Source organism: Leucopleurus acutus, assembly GCF_964270905.1.
Source record: "Leucopleurus acutus genome assembly, chromosome: 9".
Classification (NCBI taxonomy): Eukaryota; Metazoa; Chordata; class Mammalia; order Artiodactyla; family Delphinidae; genus Leucopleurus; species Leucopleurus acutus.
Genome location: NC_139144.1, coordinates 73,800,862 through 73,817,087, shown reverse-complemented (window position 1 = coordinate 73,817,087; position 16,226 = coordinate 73,800,862). Strand labels below are relative to the sequence as shown.

General features: G+C 34.9%; 1 protein-coding gene across 6 annotated transcripts in view; it reads right to left on the bottom strand.

The window, feature by feature from the left end:
• Positions 1–16,226, bottom strand: part of FOXP2 (forkhead box P2) — a 531,560-nt gene that overhangs the window by 353,007 nt on the left and 162,327 nt on the right. For all 6 annotated transcript variants that reach the window (XM_082846483.1, XM_082846480.1, XM_082846485.1 and 3 more), the window contains one exon: positions 10,479–10,569. The gene's annotated coding sequence lies outside the window, so the exon portion shown is untranslated. The remainder of the gene's footprint in view (positions 1–10,478; positions 10,570–16,226) is intronic.

The following is a 16,226-nucleotide window of genomic DNA, read 5'->3' as shown; positions in this document are numbered from 1 at the left end:
GAGAAAACATAAGAATCTATATATCTAATCACCTAATTCATAATAGGACAACAATAAGTTGAACCAGAGAAGCAGCTATCTTCAGATGAGAAAAAAAAGGTAGTTTAAATCTCTTTTCCACTCCCTTCAAAATCCCACCAAAAGTGAAGTGTTACCTGTGTGTGCATGTGTATGTGTGTGTGTGTGTGTGGGGGGGTGTTTGCAGGGATAGATTCTAGAAAAATCGGAATAAGCCTTACTGTAAGAAAACTCCCCAGAAACTAGGAACATTTCTGTGCCAACTTAGAAGTGTAAATGGCTACTGTGTAATCCTTTGATTTTCTTAAATTATTTTTAGAAGACAAAAGACATAGAAACCACTTTTCTATTATTTTAATAACCTTTCTGAACTCTTGGGAGATAAACTTCCATCCCTGTTTTTCCCCTTACGCTCCTTAGTACTCTTGCCTAAGCCCACCCTGTATTATGCAAATAGATTCCTATAGAGTGAAAGTCCGGTTAGGGTCCAACTCCTCAAATAATGATTAAAATGAGTATATCAGAATATTTACAGCTTCAAGTAACAAAAAAACTAAACAATAAAGGATTAAGTAGAATAGAAAGTTACTATCTCACTTGGTCAAGAGGTAGAAAGGGCTCCAGATATAGTAAATTAATTAATCAAATATCAAATGCATTTATTTATATAAGTTTAATGAAGTTATTTAACATTATTTAATATTTTAATAATGTAATATAAATTAAAAATTCTTGGCTAGGGAATAGAATTATCATAATTGGCCTAAACTAGTCAGTATCCACACATGGGAACTGGGGATAGGGTCAGTTTCCCATGAAGTATATGCTATGCGGAGTAATGACGTATATCTCAACAACATCAGGGTTCTGGTAACAGAGAAAGGATGTTCAAGCAACAACCAGTAGCGTCTACTTCAAGCAAAGTGACTATACGTCTTCACCTAAGACAACTCCAAGGCACACCTGTTGTCTAGGGTAAATAATAATATTAATAATAATAATTCTCTCAAAAATGTCCTGGATGATGTATAATACAGCTGTCTAGCTACTAGTTGTATATTTTTAAGATTTCAGAATTAACTTCTAACATATCTTTGTTACAATTATAAAGGAAAATTGCTAAACCTACAGTGAAAATAAAAATAAGGTTTCAGGATGCATAGTCAGCCTAATAAAATTTTAGAGTAATTATGAAGCAATCCCTTTATATTGACTGAGACACTCATTACAACTCATTCTCACCAACTTCTTAAACAGATTTTATGGATTCTTACTAATATTTTCATACCTTAGTCCATGTTTTTCCATTTGAAAGAAGTGCTTTATTTAAAAATATATTCTACAATTCAGAAGTTAACTCATTTGGATTGTGCTAGCCTCCAAGCATTTAATATACAGAACTATAAACTACATCGGGCTTCCCTGGTGGCGCAGTGGTTGAGAGTCAGCCTGCCGATGCAGGGGACACGGGTTCGTGCCCCGGTCCGGGAGGATTCCACATACTGCGGAGGGGCTAGGCCCATGAGCCATGGCCGCTGAGCCTGCGCGTCTGGAGCCTGTGCTCCGCAACGGCAGAGGCCACAACAGTGAGAGGCCCGCGTACCAGAAAAAAACAAACAAACAAAAAAACTGCATCATAAACCTCTTTATGCTTAAATACACACTGCGTTTTGGGCCATAAGTAAGAACCACAAGAGAAGAAGGGCTATTCAACAGTCCTGGGCAACAGAGCATTAAAGGGCTTTGAACCTAGTCTGCCTTAGCTCATATCCTAGTTCTGCCACACATGAACTGTGCAACTCTCTGGGCCCCACTCCTTCACCTGTAAAATGGGGACAATAATGTTCTCTACCTCAGAAGTATCTAACTCATAGGTTGTGAGAATTAAAAGAGTTAATACTGGTGAATCTTAGAAGAGTACCAGTACTAAATAATTTAAATGCCAGCTATCATCATCATCATCATCATCATCATCATCATCATCATCATCATCCCCATCATCATCATGTGGAGCTCAGGCTGCTGTCTGAGGGACCAGATTCTAATGCTAGAAGGACACATACAATCTCAAAACTAGCAATGTAAAGAGACAATAAAGTATTATGAAAAGTAGAATTAAGTGCAAAGGAACAAGAGGTGACCAGAGAGAAAAAAAGTAGGGTATAAAGAAATCAAGGGTGGGATCAGAAACAGACACACTAAATGCACCTCTTTACTACAAGTTCCTCTCATTTTCAGTTTGGCATGTTGCTAAATGTCTAGAATATATTTATAAGGGACTAAGGCTTCTCAGAGTCTCAGTGTAATGCTCTCCTCATTTCAAGAAAACTTCTTTACACATGATTTTCTGAAGGCAAGTTCACAATGAAAACCAAAATGTCAAAGCAGATAAATGGTTTGAGTCCAGAGTAAATGAGATGCAGTTCTGGAGAGAGGAATGAACTTTAACATTTCTGGTTAATCAGAGAGAAATATGTACAGACTAGAACAATGAAGAAAACAAATATAAAATGTAAGGGCACTAGAACACTAGGAATATAAAATTATTTAATAAATATTGGGTAGCTGATTATACTTATAGCCTTGCTATATGAGGAAAACTGAAATGTAGTAACTTCTCTTTGAGTTCACTCACAAGAGAACATGAAGCATGTTTATTCCATTCAGGCTTGCATGCTCTCAGAGTCACCCTGAACCTTACTGAACCCTATGGAGGAAAAAGGGTCACATTTATGGTTGAGAATCAAGCAGTTATTAACTGGTAATATTACTTAAGAGGTCAAAAAAGAGTGTCAAAGATTCCTTTAAGATGGCTCATTGCTAATATGAGAGTGTCATCTTTACAGCTTTACAGCTTTACATCTAACTGATGACAGTTGAAATCATTATGGCATAAATAGTTCATAGTTGTGAGAACTGATAAAACTATTGGGTACCCAGAGACAAGAAAACATGTATTTAAGGACTATAACTAAAATTAAGCATGAATCATTACCTGAGAAATAAATGAATAAAATATATTAGCAGATTTTTTTTAAATGAACTAAATATTTAAGAGGGTATAAGCTGAAGTTATCTTGAATTTGGAGAAGCCACAAGAGAAATTACAGAAGAAATTATTAACGTGACAGATTCTTTATAACGTGGAAGAGAAATGCTGTCTTTAATTAGCAAGTTCAGAAACTTTTCTAACAAAACCCTTTTATTGATTTTTCTTCTATAAATATTTACTTTTAATCTGACCCAGGCAATCAAATAACAGATCTTCATTTCCCTGCATCAGTCTTTCCACACATTTTCACACAGGTGCTCAGATCCTTGTATTTTACAAATTAAATACGTCAATACATGTTATCATGGCATCATATGCTACTGTCACCAAAATCTCATAGAATTCCAGATGCTAAGGTCACTCTAACTTCTTTATTCCTCCTCAAGATTATTTCAGATGATAATATATACAAAATAAATATTTTAAAATTCTTCATATAAATCTAACACTTGTATTCAAAAAAGAAAAAAAAAATTACAGGACAGTGTCCAAAAAAGGGTGTTTTCATGTGAACACATATTTTTAATTAATGAATAAAACACTCAAGTTCGCGAGCATCTTTTAGTAGACTAAGGTTTACGGTTATTTTCCAACCTTATGAATCTAGAGTGCGCTTTGGCAAATCCATTCGTGTTGTTTATTAAACTCTCTGAGGCTACTGATCCATGCATTTAAGTGTCAGAAAAAGACAAAGAAAAAATCATCACAGTCTTGTAGTCTCAGAAGTTCTTATCCATATTACTTTCATGCAGAGGACCCACTGTTTAAGACCAAAAATAAAATGGCAATTGAGACTTATGCTTAACATTTAATTGTATGGACAAGAATGAATATTTAGGCCCAATATAACAAGAATATTTTTCCCTTGATATACTGAACATGAGAAGTATTCACATCTGTTTCACTGCTTTGCCTTCTTCATGGGCTTAAACCTGCCAAATTATTCCATTTGATTTCAGAGAATTCTCATACGGCAATCTATTTTATTTACTTTATCTTCAATAAAATGGTTCAGTGAGCATTAGCAACTCTGAAACACAGGTTTCAATCAGTCTTCAGGCAAAGGCGTCAATCTATATTAGACCTACTGTGCTCTGAGTTGCAGCTAGAAAGTTGGATAAGGCAGAGCAACGGCAAAAATGTGAGCGAGGCCTAATAAAGGCACAGTGAAGAGAAAGAAAGCTCTCCCCAGGCTATCACAAGCATCGCTTACACAATACCAGGTGCTGGGTTCAACACATGAAGAACTACTTCATAAGGCTGACAGCTAAAAGGAGGCTTCAGACTCTAGCTTTATTTTACATGACACCTACTATTACACCAGAGTAATAGTCCTCTGTACTCCAGCAGCCAGTAGTAAAAACTTGAAATGCCAACAGTTAAAAACGAAGTTTCATATTCACCCCTCGGATATTATAGAGGGGAAAAAAAACCTAAAAACACTCAAACTGCATAGCATTTCTTCTATAACATTTTTACGCAATCACTAATACAACAGTAGTTTCAGTGGACCCTTCCTTACAAATGTGTATGACATTTTAAATATAGCCGCTGGATTAGATTTTAACCACAAAACAGTCAGTACGTTTGAGCAACAACTCATTTTGGAAAATGATATCATTAAAGACTAATTCCAAGAAATGTGGGGCAGTCCTGTTAGATACCGTGAAAATGTCTCCCAAAGTACAAACTTTGTAATAAGTGATGCTGGTTCATATTTGATATGGGCTGTAAAAAGCAGATTATTGTAATGGTGTTCTTCCCAGCAAATAAGACCATTACAAAAGTACTTAATGTTCAGTTGAATTGAAAAGCAGGCCAGTTAAAAATCCATATTTTGCTATTTTGTATAATGGTATCAAAAATTTGACTAGTGGATCACTCCAACCCACAAATTTAAAACAATAAATGTAAACTCTCTTTTTTATAGGAACAAATTTCCATTTTTTTCCTTTTTTTTTAATATAATGCTGTATTTTTGCCCAGGTTCTATCATCACAGTATAATCAATAGGAGGAAAATTTGGAATGACGGTTTAATGTGAATTTATACAAGAATGTTGTTCTATTACTTGCTGATACATACTTCTCAACTCATTTTTCTGGAGACCAAATGTATTCTTCTTCTAATTTTACATTTCAAAGTACAGCACCCCAATTATGTGTACATATATCTAGATGCTTTCGTGTAATGCTATTCCTTACAACTCTATAAGGACATTAAAGGAGAAGAATGGAAAACTAGCATGACAGATTAGTAGAACAGATTCTTCGAACTCAGATTCTGTAAAGGTAAGAGTGTTTTTAACTATTCCAAACAGCTCTTCTGTAAGAAAACCAGTACCAGACCAGCACCCAGACCTACCCAGACCAACCCAGGAAGCATGACTCTCCAACACTAATGTGATCAATGAACAAGAGACTAAAAGTGGCCTCTGCGTATTATAAAATCAGTATTCCAGGTGAAACCTAAACATTTCACATTTTCTTCTCACTTGGCTCACTTTCTTATAAACATGCATGCCTACCCCATTACATTTACTTTAGAGACCACATATTCAGTATACCATTAATTCCCTGCAAAGTCCAGGCCAGTAATGAAATCAGTGGAAATAATTTTTAGGGGTAATATAATATTAAATGTATTAATTATCTACTGCTACATAACAAATTACCTCCAAATTTAGCAGGTTTTGACAAAAAAACACATTTATTATGTCACATTTTCTGAGGATCAGGAATCCAGGAGTAGTTCGGCTGGGTGGCTTAGGCTCAGGGTTCCTCAAGAAGATGCAGGGTATTGCCAGTTCCTCCATGTCTACTGGCAAGAGGGCATAGATCCTCACCACGTGAACCTCTCCAAGGCAACTAGCCTCCCCCAGAACAGGTCATGAGACTGAGAGTGAGAGACAGAGTGAAAGAAAGAGAGGGAGAAAGGGAAGGAGGGAGGAAGGAAGGGAAGAAGGAAAGGAGAGAGAGAGAGAGAAAGGGAAGGAGAGAGGGAGGGAAGGAGGAAGGGAGAGAGAGTGAAAGAGAGAGAAAGAGAGGAAGGGAGGGAAAGAGGGAGGAAGGGAAGGAAAGAGGAAGGAAGAGAGAGAAAGAGAGGGAGAAAGGGGAGGAGGAAGAAAGGGAGGGAAGGGGGAGAGAGAGGGAGGGAGGGAGGGAGGGAGGGGGAGAGAGAGAGAGAGAGAGAGAGAGAGCGAGGAAGAAACAGAGAGAAACAGAAACAAGTAAGAACACCCGAAACAGATGTCCTAATATCTTGTATAACCCAATCTGAAAAGCAAAATCCCATCACTTGTACCATATTCTATTCTATCAGCAAGAATGAGCAACTCTGGTAAATGTGGGAGGGAAAAATACAGTTGTATGAAAACTAGGAGAAGAGGATCATTAAGGTCCATTTTAGAGGCTGCCTACCACAGCCCACCCTCTGGACAATAATCATTCACATTCTTCCCATGTGCAATCAGTTCCAAATATGTAAGTTGTACTGGATTCCTAAAGGTCATTTAAGGGTTGATTGACGTACACTTCAGATTACTGAGTCAGTGTAAGAGTGGATAATTTATAAAGAACATCCTTTGAAATATGATTCTCAAATCAACCACTGTTCTGAATCAAGGAGGTATTTCATATATTTAGAGAATATTTTTTAAGATACTATTTTGTGCAAGGCTACAGGAAATACACACATGATATTATGCAGGAAAAGTCCTGGGTTGCCTAAAAAGGAGGAAAGAACAAGGAAGTATGTAATGGAAGAAGTAGAGATGTAAATGTGCTTTACAGGAATGGAGAAAGGGAAAGAAACAGTAGGGTATGCATTGCCAAAGATGTGGGCAAGTGTAAGGCACGTAGTTCAAGGTATACATATCAGTGTAATGGGGAGGAAATGTCGGATACTGGGGTTTTGTCAGATCCTGGAGAGTATTAAATACCAGGGCAGGCTGTTTTAGTCTGGTGGTTAGCCAGCTTAAAATAATGGATCAGTATTAGGCAGGGAGGAATGGCCTGTTAGGATTTATACTGTGAACATAACTGAGAATAAAATTTTACAGTTAGTGACAATATTCCTTTTCTATTAAATCTTACATAATTGTAAAAAACCCTAAAATAATAGGTTAAATGAATTTTAAATTAAGAAATTCAACATGCTGTGGCAGACAGACTCTAGTGTGGTCCCCACATTCATGCCCTGTATAATTTCCTCTCCTTGCATGTAGGCAGGACTGTGACTTGCTTCTAACTAATAGACTATGGCAAAGCTTATGGGATGTTATTTCAATGGTTAGGTTAAATACATATACACACACATACATATATGGCTCCATTTTGCTAGCATTTAGTAGGAACTCTCCTACTGACTTTAAAGAAGCAAGCAACTATGATGTGAACTGCATATGGAGCGGGCCACATGGCTGGGAACTGTGGATAACCTCTAGGACCTGAGGATCTCAGTCCTACAAATGCAATGAACTAGATTCGGCCAAAGCCCAGAAAGTTTGGAAGAGGATCCTGAACTCCAAATGAAAATGCAGCCTGGCCAATATTTTGAGTAGCCGTGTAAGATCCTGAGCTAAGCCATGCCTGGACTCCTGACCTGTGGAAACTGTTAAGATAATAAATGTATGTCGTTTTAAGCTTTAAAATATGTAACATCTTATATAGCAATAAAAAACGAATACACATGCTAATCAAATCACAGAATGTACATTTACAAATTAATTCCTTTTTACCATTTCATGGACCAAAGTTAGAATGGTATTCTGGGTATACTGACCAGGTGGCCTGGATAATACAGTCAAACTTTGAGATTAATATAATGGAGAACAAAACAACAGCTAACTTTAAAAAAAAAATGCTTACTATGGCCTTTATATGTATTCAAACATTTAGTCCTCAAATCGATTCTATAAAGTAGGTACTACTATCTCTTTTTTCCAGATTCAGAAATTAAGTGTTAGAGAGTTAAATGACTTGTCCAAGGTTTCACATACGGTAGGTTTGTTTTGGAACCATAATTCAAATCTAGGCAATCTGATTTCCAAGCTTACATTCTCAACAGCTACACTCTATAGCCTCTTCGTTTACAGTCTTATTCACTCTGTTTCATTTTGCCAAGAAATGTATGCACACCATGTATTTGAACACTTGCCCAGCCCCTCCTAGGCCAAATCATCTTCCTGTACAGTTCATTTACTTTTCAATAATTTGAAAATTAGAGCAAATATTTTGTCAGGTATGATGCCTAATTTTTAGCAAGTATTTATGAAACTTACAGCAATTTTCTATATGAAACTTATAGCAATTTTCTATAAGTATATGAATGAAGTTTATTTCTACTCCACTGAAATAACTAAAACTGATCTTTTATTTGGATTTAATATTCTTACAATAGAAACTCTGGAAATAATTGTAAATATCATGAAGTAAAATATACATATACACACTCAACTAACCATTTACCCATATACACAAACACTCTCAGTTGGAAGTTGTGCAAAATATTTTAGTTCCCGTTTCAGAAGTATAACCTAGGTCAGGTTCTGTAACCTCTCTGAGAGGTAAAATGGGGATAATTGTTCGAAAATAGGAAGATTCAACCGAGTATTTACTTTAGGGATTTCTGGGGGAAAGGAACAGAGGAGTGGTAAGGGAAGAAGAAAATTAGTATTTCTTGAAAATGGCTATGTATTTTCATACATACACAATTATGTACCCTTCTGGGAAAAAGACTCTCTATTTTCTAAAAGTCATTTCTTTCATGGTTCCATGATGTTCACTGTCAGGCAACTCCTACTTATAAACCTAAAATCCCCCGGCTATTACTAAAACAAATGTCCTGTTACTACTCAACAAATGAGAATTTAAATATAAAAGGTCTTACAAAGATGAGATATATCAACATAACCATTGTCTAAAGTAAGCATAAATCACTAACTCAGAAAAAAGAAAGATTGAGCATAAGCAGGTATGGGTTCTAATAACACGTAACAGTTCATTATTAGCTATAAGATCACAACAAGCTATACTACTTTTTCCAAGTCATTGAAATTCTTTGTCTTTTAGTTTCTCCACTTACTAAACAATGACTAATAATGTCAACCTTACTTACATCATAAGCAATGCAAGAGTAAAATTAATAAGTTTAATTAAAGAGCAAAATGAAGTAAAAAGTTGCCAAAGTGTTTCAAAAATCTTACATGCTAAATAAATGCGGAATCGTTTTGCTTGTATGTCTGACAAAATTATAAAGTTGGTACAAAACAAGAAAAATTCCATAGGCAAAACAGTACCTGAGAAATAATTGACTATACAATTCAAGCACATTGACAAAAATCTCTCAGGGAAGATATGGAGTCTCTATCTAGAGAAAGTTTTAGAAAAGGTTAGAGCAATGCAGTCATCACAGTGAGGATCCTGAGACCTGTCCTATGCTTATGGTGAACCCCTTGATAAAGAATTCTGGGGTGGAATGGGCAAGAAAAACAAAGAAATCTGAAGAAGTCAGGGCACCAGGGTTCCCCTCTCTTTGGGGGTAAAGACTAGAGAGAAAAATGATGTAAACTCATCTAGAATTTCTTTCAGTTTTCTTTTGATAAGTATATTATTACAGATTTGGCCACCTATAACACACTGCTTGATTGATACCATAGTCAAGAATGACACTGAACAACTAATTTCACAGAAACATTATAGAGTAAGAGTGGGAGATAAAAGTCTGCATTTCTTGGAAATGCAATTCATGCTGTCTTTGTGGTCCTTATTTTGTACCAAACAATGGATTTAAAGTTATCTAAGTTGACATTGTAAATACTAAGGAAAACTACCATTAGATTCAAAGAAGTATAACATTAAAAAGTAAACAAGTGCTTTCTAAACAGCTGACTTGCTAGGTCTCAAAAAGTTTATTTAAAAAAATCAAACTTTCAAGAAAAAATCATGACTAGTATTCTACTCTTTAGTTGCTGACATTTCTAGATCCTCCCAAAAACCTCAATATCACCTGGGCCTTAATAAAATAATATTGAAAACATCAGTATAAAAGGCCAGCAGAATGGTAACAGAAAATACTCCAAACACTTTTCTTGTCTAGTCATTTCCTTTCAGTATTTCAAAACCAGATTCACATTCCACGTAAATTTGTGTTAATTTTCAAAAACCAAAGTGAGACCAGTTTTAAAAGGAAGAAGGAGCACAGCAAGGCGTGAAACGAAAAACCCAAGAGAAGAGACAGTGGTAAAAACTCCTATTGCCATCCTTGATATGTCTCTACGGTTCACTGACAATTTTTTTAACCTTTGGGCAAAGATATTTAACCCAAAAATTAAAGGACAAAATAAGTATCAGAAAAACAAAAATGAGCACAACGAACAAAAGAGACTTATCACCGAAAGATCACTTACCTATTTCTTCCAGATCTTCCACAAGACTTTCGAGTCAACCTTGATATGGAGCCCTAGGTAAATTCAATCCCAGCATCACATTAGAGTAGCCCTGTTAACAGAGACAAATAATTGTCACTGCTTTGAAAATTAAGTTTGCATTTATGTCCCAATTAGTTCCATGACTTCATAGAACATAAAACACATTCAAGCATAATGCATTCACCGCTTTGTGAATCTTCAAACATGCATAAAATTACTTTTCTACATTTTAATTTAGAGAACTTTAAATCCATTGTTTGGTACAAGGCAAAGACCGCAGAAGCAGCACTAGATACATTTCTAAGAAATGCAGATTTTACTTCCGACTCTTACATTGATTTGCCAAGTTTAAACTTTTGATGATTAAATTTTGCAATTTATAGAATAAAATCATTTATGTCTCAAGGTTCCCAACTGAAAACATGGCTGATTTCAACTGCCTCTTCAGCACATACTTAATGAGCTTTGTAGGCCTTTCCACAATTAACCAATAAGCATTTTCTCCTTATAATCACAATGTAAGGGTTATTACACTAATACTTATTTGAATTTATATTTTCCATACCCATTTCCTATTTAACCACTCTCTTTTCTAGTCTCTTACTTCTTTAATCTGAATGATTTAGCTCATACATTTCTTAGGCTAAAATAAATGTTCTGAAGTTCCAACAACATGATAGGACTTAGTGTATAGATAGCAAATGGACTTCGACTCATAAAACAACTCTGACTGACTGGTAGGGACCACACGAAAAGCTGTAGGGAGACTAAATCTAAGTCTACTACAGGAAAGAGTACTGTGTTCAATTAGCAATGTCTGCCACAGGCATTGAAAATGATGAATGACATCATATGCCATATCTGTTGAACATTTAGGCATTTCAGTAATTTTATTTAAATCATGTCCAAACACTTTTGGCTAAAAATCCTTTCTTCCAATGCAATCTTAGTGAGAGATCAATTAATTAAACAGATAGAAACGAAACATTCTGGTTGAATCAGGACCCCAAATACTCAGTTCCACCACTATTCTCTCCCCAGTTTCCCTGGAGGTATTCCACGAAGCTTTAGTTATACTGCAAAGCATAACTTGAAATCACTGTTTTAGTTAATCTTAAGTATTAGGTAACTCAAAGTCACAGAAATGTAGGTAATTCAAACTCCTGTTGTTAACATTCTAGCATTCTTCCTCTATTGCTTCTGTTCTCTATATTTCTCTCAATGACAAAAGTTTGCCTAGGAGCAGGCTCCACCCTTGACTTTCCTTGTGTTAATCTTTCTTCCATAATTATTTCTTGCCTGCTATATGCCACCAAAAGATCTCTTATTAAAATATAGCTGTCTAAATTATTTCCTAACTCCATATTGGCTTATTTTCCCCCTTCCTGTATTCATGGATATCAATTTTTCCTAAATCAATCTATAAGTTCTAGATTTTTAAAGAAAACCTAAAAACACATTTTAAAGTATATGCTATAAAAGGTCTATCATTATCAAAGTTAAATTAAAAAATGAAGGGCAAAGAGAAGGAACCCACTCTACCAAACGTTAGGATACACTACAAGGCCGGAGACAGACACTGAGATATAGAGTTCAGAAATAAATCCACATATCAATGCTAACTTTATGTATGATAAGGATGATATCAAAAGTAAAAGAAAAGGTTGCTATTGACTTATTGTATGGAGAAAGAAAAATAGTCTCAGAATATGGCAAAAAGTAAACTTAGCTCCTTATTTCACACCATACACAAATTTGGATTCCACCTAGATTAAAGAGTTTTAAATGTGAAAGTTATCTTTTCAAAGCTAATAGAAAATATTTAGGCGAGTCTTTCTGAGAATTAGAAGTAAAAAGCAATTCTGAAACAAGACCCAAAAAGCATAAATAATGAGGCGTAAAATTGATGGATTTGGCTAAGTCAAAATGAGAATTTTTCAGTGAATAATACCATAGGTAAATTTCACAGATAAACTGAGAGAAGACCTAACACAAACAAGGAATCAATATTAGAATAAATACTCAGAAGAAGCTAATAGAAAACTAAGCACAGCACTTAAAACGGTATACTTTCTTAGAAGGGGAAGACAGAAGAGCTCTCAAGTATAGTTTAAAATGCTCAAAATCACTTGTTATCAAGAAGATGCAAATTAAAAACCAATGAGACACCACTTGTCATCAGAATAGCATAAATTTGAATGCTGGGTTCTACCCAGTGTTGGCAAGAATGCAGAAAGACGAGCACTCTTGTTTACTGCTGATGGAAGCATAAACAATACAGCTATTCTTAAAAGCAATCTGGAAAACCTAAAATGTCAACCTGTTTTTTATGGACCCAAAACACCCTGTGCTGAGCTCTAGTATAGCATATATCAGCTTAGTTTTAATTTCACTTTTGTATGGACATGCCTTTCTCTCCCACTAGTTTCTCCATTTTCATTAATCAAAATTAATGTTGAAAACTGATAAATCAAGAAATGGCAATAAGAATATCATTTAAAACTACGGATGTAAACACCAGAAACGTGTTGCTTCTGTATAGCTGGACTGGGCAGTGGGAAGGTACAAGGCAGAGGTCTTCTATTTTTCATTATAATAAGCCTTCTGTTTTATTTGATTTTTTTAACTCTGTGCATGTATTTCTTTGACCAAAGTCAATTTTAAATACAAAAGAAAAAGCAAGAAGCTAATTTTAAAAATAAACAAAGAACATATCATCATTGCAGCATACAGATTTTATTTTAATAAGCATATATTATTTTAGTAACTTAAACCTCGAGAAAAAAACAAAACATGTCACAGAATATTGATCACAGTGATCATAATGACCGCTTAATTATACACCAAATGATAACTTAAGAATCAAATGATCACTTAACTGGATAAGGGGGGAAAAGCTTAATTTAAAAAAACAAAGAAAAAAAAAAAACCTAAGCCAGTAAAGAAAACTAAGAAATTGGAAAAGGCAAAAGCAGAGCCAGAGAGGCAAATGAGGACTCTTACATTTACACATTCACATGCGTGTATTGGTTGCTGACTATATGCCAGGCACTGTCCGGGCTCTGAGATAAAGCCACAACCCTGCTCTCATGTAGTGTGCAGTACAATGAGGAATATGTAAAGGATGATGATTTCAGTGTGTTGAGAAATATGATGTGTGTATGTGTGTGTGTATGTATATACACACAGGGGCAGCATCCAATTTAAGCTAAGACACTCAAAGATGTCCTGGATAAAAGTTCACAATTACAAACGCTCCCTTTTCTAATTTTTTCTAGCCTTTTAAACGGGATTGCAAATTTATTTAAGGTTTGCTGTGGTAGGAGAGGACAGCATCACTCAAACATTCCCAGAGCGTTTGAACTGTCTTCTTTTAAGGAACTGTATTAGATGAAGTGAACAATTACTAGGTGGTTTAATTTTGCTGTATTTATATTTTCCTAGGAGCTCCTGGATACTCAAGAAAGAGATTTAGTTTTCTAATGTGTTACTTGGAACTCTTTGTTTCTACTCTCCTGTCTTTTAATTAATAAAAATGAAGATATGTCCTAAAAGAAATACTATCATTCAATTGTTTTCTAAACAAGAGAAAAAAATACACTGTGCAAACATTAAGTGTAAAAAAAAAGTGTCTTTTGAATTCTACTGCAAAACAGCATAATACAAAATCCTCTGTCTAGTGAACATCATGATTTGGAAAAATATACTCAAAATCTGAAGTAAATAAACAAAATGCATTTGTTATATAGGTCATAATGTGTAACTGACATTCAAAAGTAAAAATTACACTAACATTTTAGATACTGTTTTCACACAGATGTGGTTATAATTTTGAAAATTCAGCATAGGTCTTCTCAGAGAATGGTGAAACCTAAGAATTATTTTCTTATCTCAAAACAAACTAGTTAACTATAACCACATCTGAGAATGTAATAATTGACCATTGGTTACAAAGGCTGATAGTATAACCAATGTTTCAGGGAAGAGAAAATAAACAACCAAACCCCAGCAGAGCAATAAACTCATAGGTTTCATTCCAGTTGTTGGGCAATGTGGATATACACTAATAGCATAAAAGAAACAATCATAGGCTTTGGAGGAATGGGGAAAAGTTTTTTTAAAATTATTCAGAAGGGAGTCCATATTCTATATGAATAGTTATTCCACTCCTACAAAAATGTATGAAGGGTTTGGAAGGTGTTTTGCAACCGGCATTTTTTCTTTTTGCATCAGGCATTTACATGAGAGGAACATCATATCATTATCATTTTGTACAGATGTTGCAAATATCAAGAAAGGACATAACTAAAATTTTTTAAAGCTGGTTCCGCAAAGGCTAAACGCTATGAAACTGCCCACAGAACTATAGAGAGCTCACTACAATTAGCATTAATTAATTTAAAGGTAGAAGTAATGCTAGGTCAGTTACATAAAGGATTCTGCTCTCTTAGACTTCACTCAGAGCAAAAGTCAGAGCCGCCGGGTGGAACTGTGTAAAAATACATGACCATATTTACACAAATACGTAAAAACACTTTAAAATCAAATTTCATTTGTTTCTATTCTTCGTCGTAGTAAGAACATTTAACATGAGATCTTGGCTCAATAAATTTCTAAGTGCACAATACAGTACAGTTACCTGTAGGCATAATGCTGTACTGCAGCTCTCTAAAATCTATTTATCCTGCATAACCAAAACTTTATATCTGCTGAACAACAATGGTTAATTGCATAAAAGACTTTCTTCCTCTTCAATCATTGCAGTTACTGAACACCTCCTAAGTACCAGGTTTGCTATCTGCTGGAGACACAGAGATAAAAGATATTCTCTCTACTGACTGCTGAAGGACTGGTTAAACATGCAATAAATACGCTTCTGAATGAATGATATTCCCCGAAGCCAAAGATAGATCCTAAGTTAAAATGTGATACCGTGTAAGCAAAAGTAAGCATGGGGTGATACCAACTATAACAGCAATTCGTCTTGTGAAAATAATTATTTATGTGGCAGGAGCAGAAGGTGACACCTCTGTCTGAATTGGAACTAAATGCCCTTCTGAATTTCTCATGAAGTAACAAAAAGAATAATTCTTATATTCTAAAAGCTGGAGACTTTTGAGTATATTGAAATTTTTCTCTATGTTTTATAAAAAAATTACTGGAAATAAATAATTTTGATGACATTTAAAGTTAGAAAAAAGGTTCATCAAGTGAGCATAACTCACTTTTTACACAACACGTAACTTTCATAAAAAAAACTTTCAACCTTAGTGGAGCTATTTTATAATAATAATTGTCAGTTATTTGAATGAGAACTATTAAAGTCATATAAACCATAAACATTCAAATATATGCTTCTATAAATCAAACTGAATAATAAATTCCAAAATAACATAAATACTGTTTACTATTTCTAACAGGTTGTGGAAGAAAGAAAAACCACATAGTACTCTTGACACCATTACTAAGAGAGTAAAATATGGAAAATTGGAGAAGGGAAAAAAGCACTTCAGGCAATAAAAGTAAAGTATGAATTCTGACCCTAAATTCAAAAACTTTTACAACCATAGGTAATAGGTTGAAAACAAGCTCCTGGGTTCAAACACAGGCTAGAGGTGACTTTAATTAGTTCTACAGAGGCATGTGCTCAGTGGGAGCTCAAAAAACACAGCACTAAGTTAATAAAAGAGAATTTCTTCAAAAACCACTTTAGTTTTTATTGTTGTT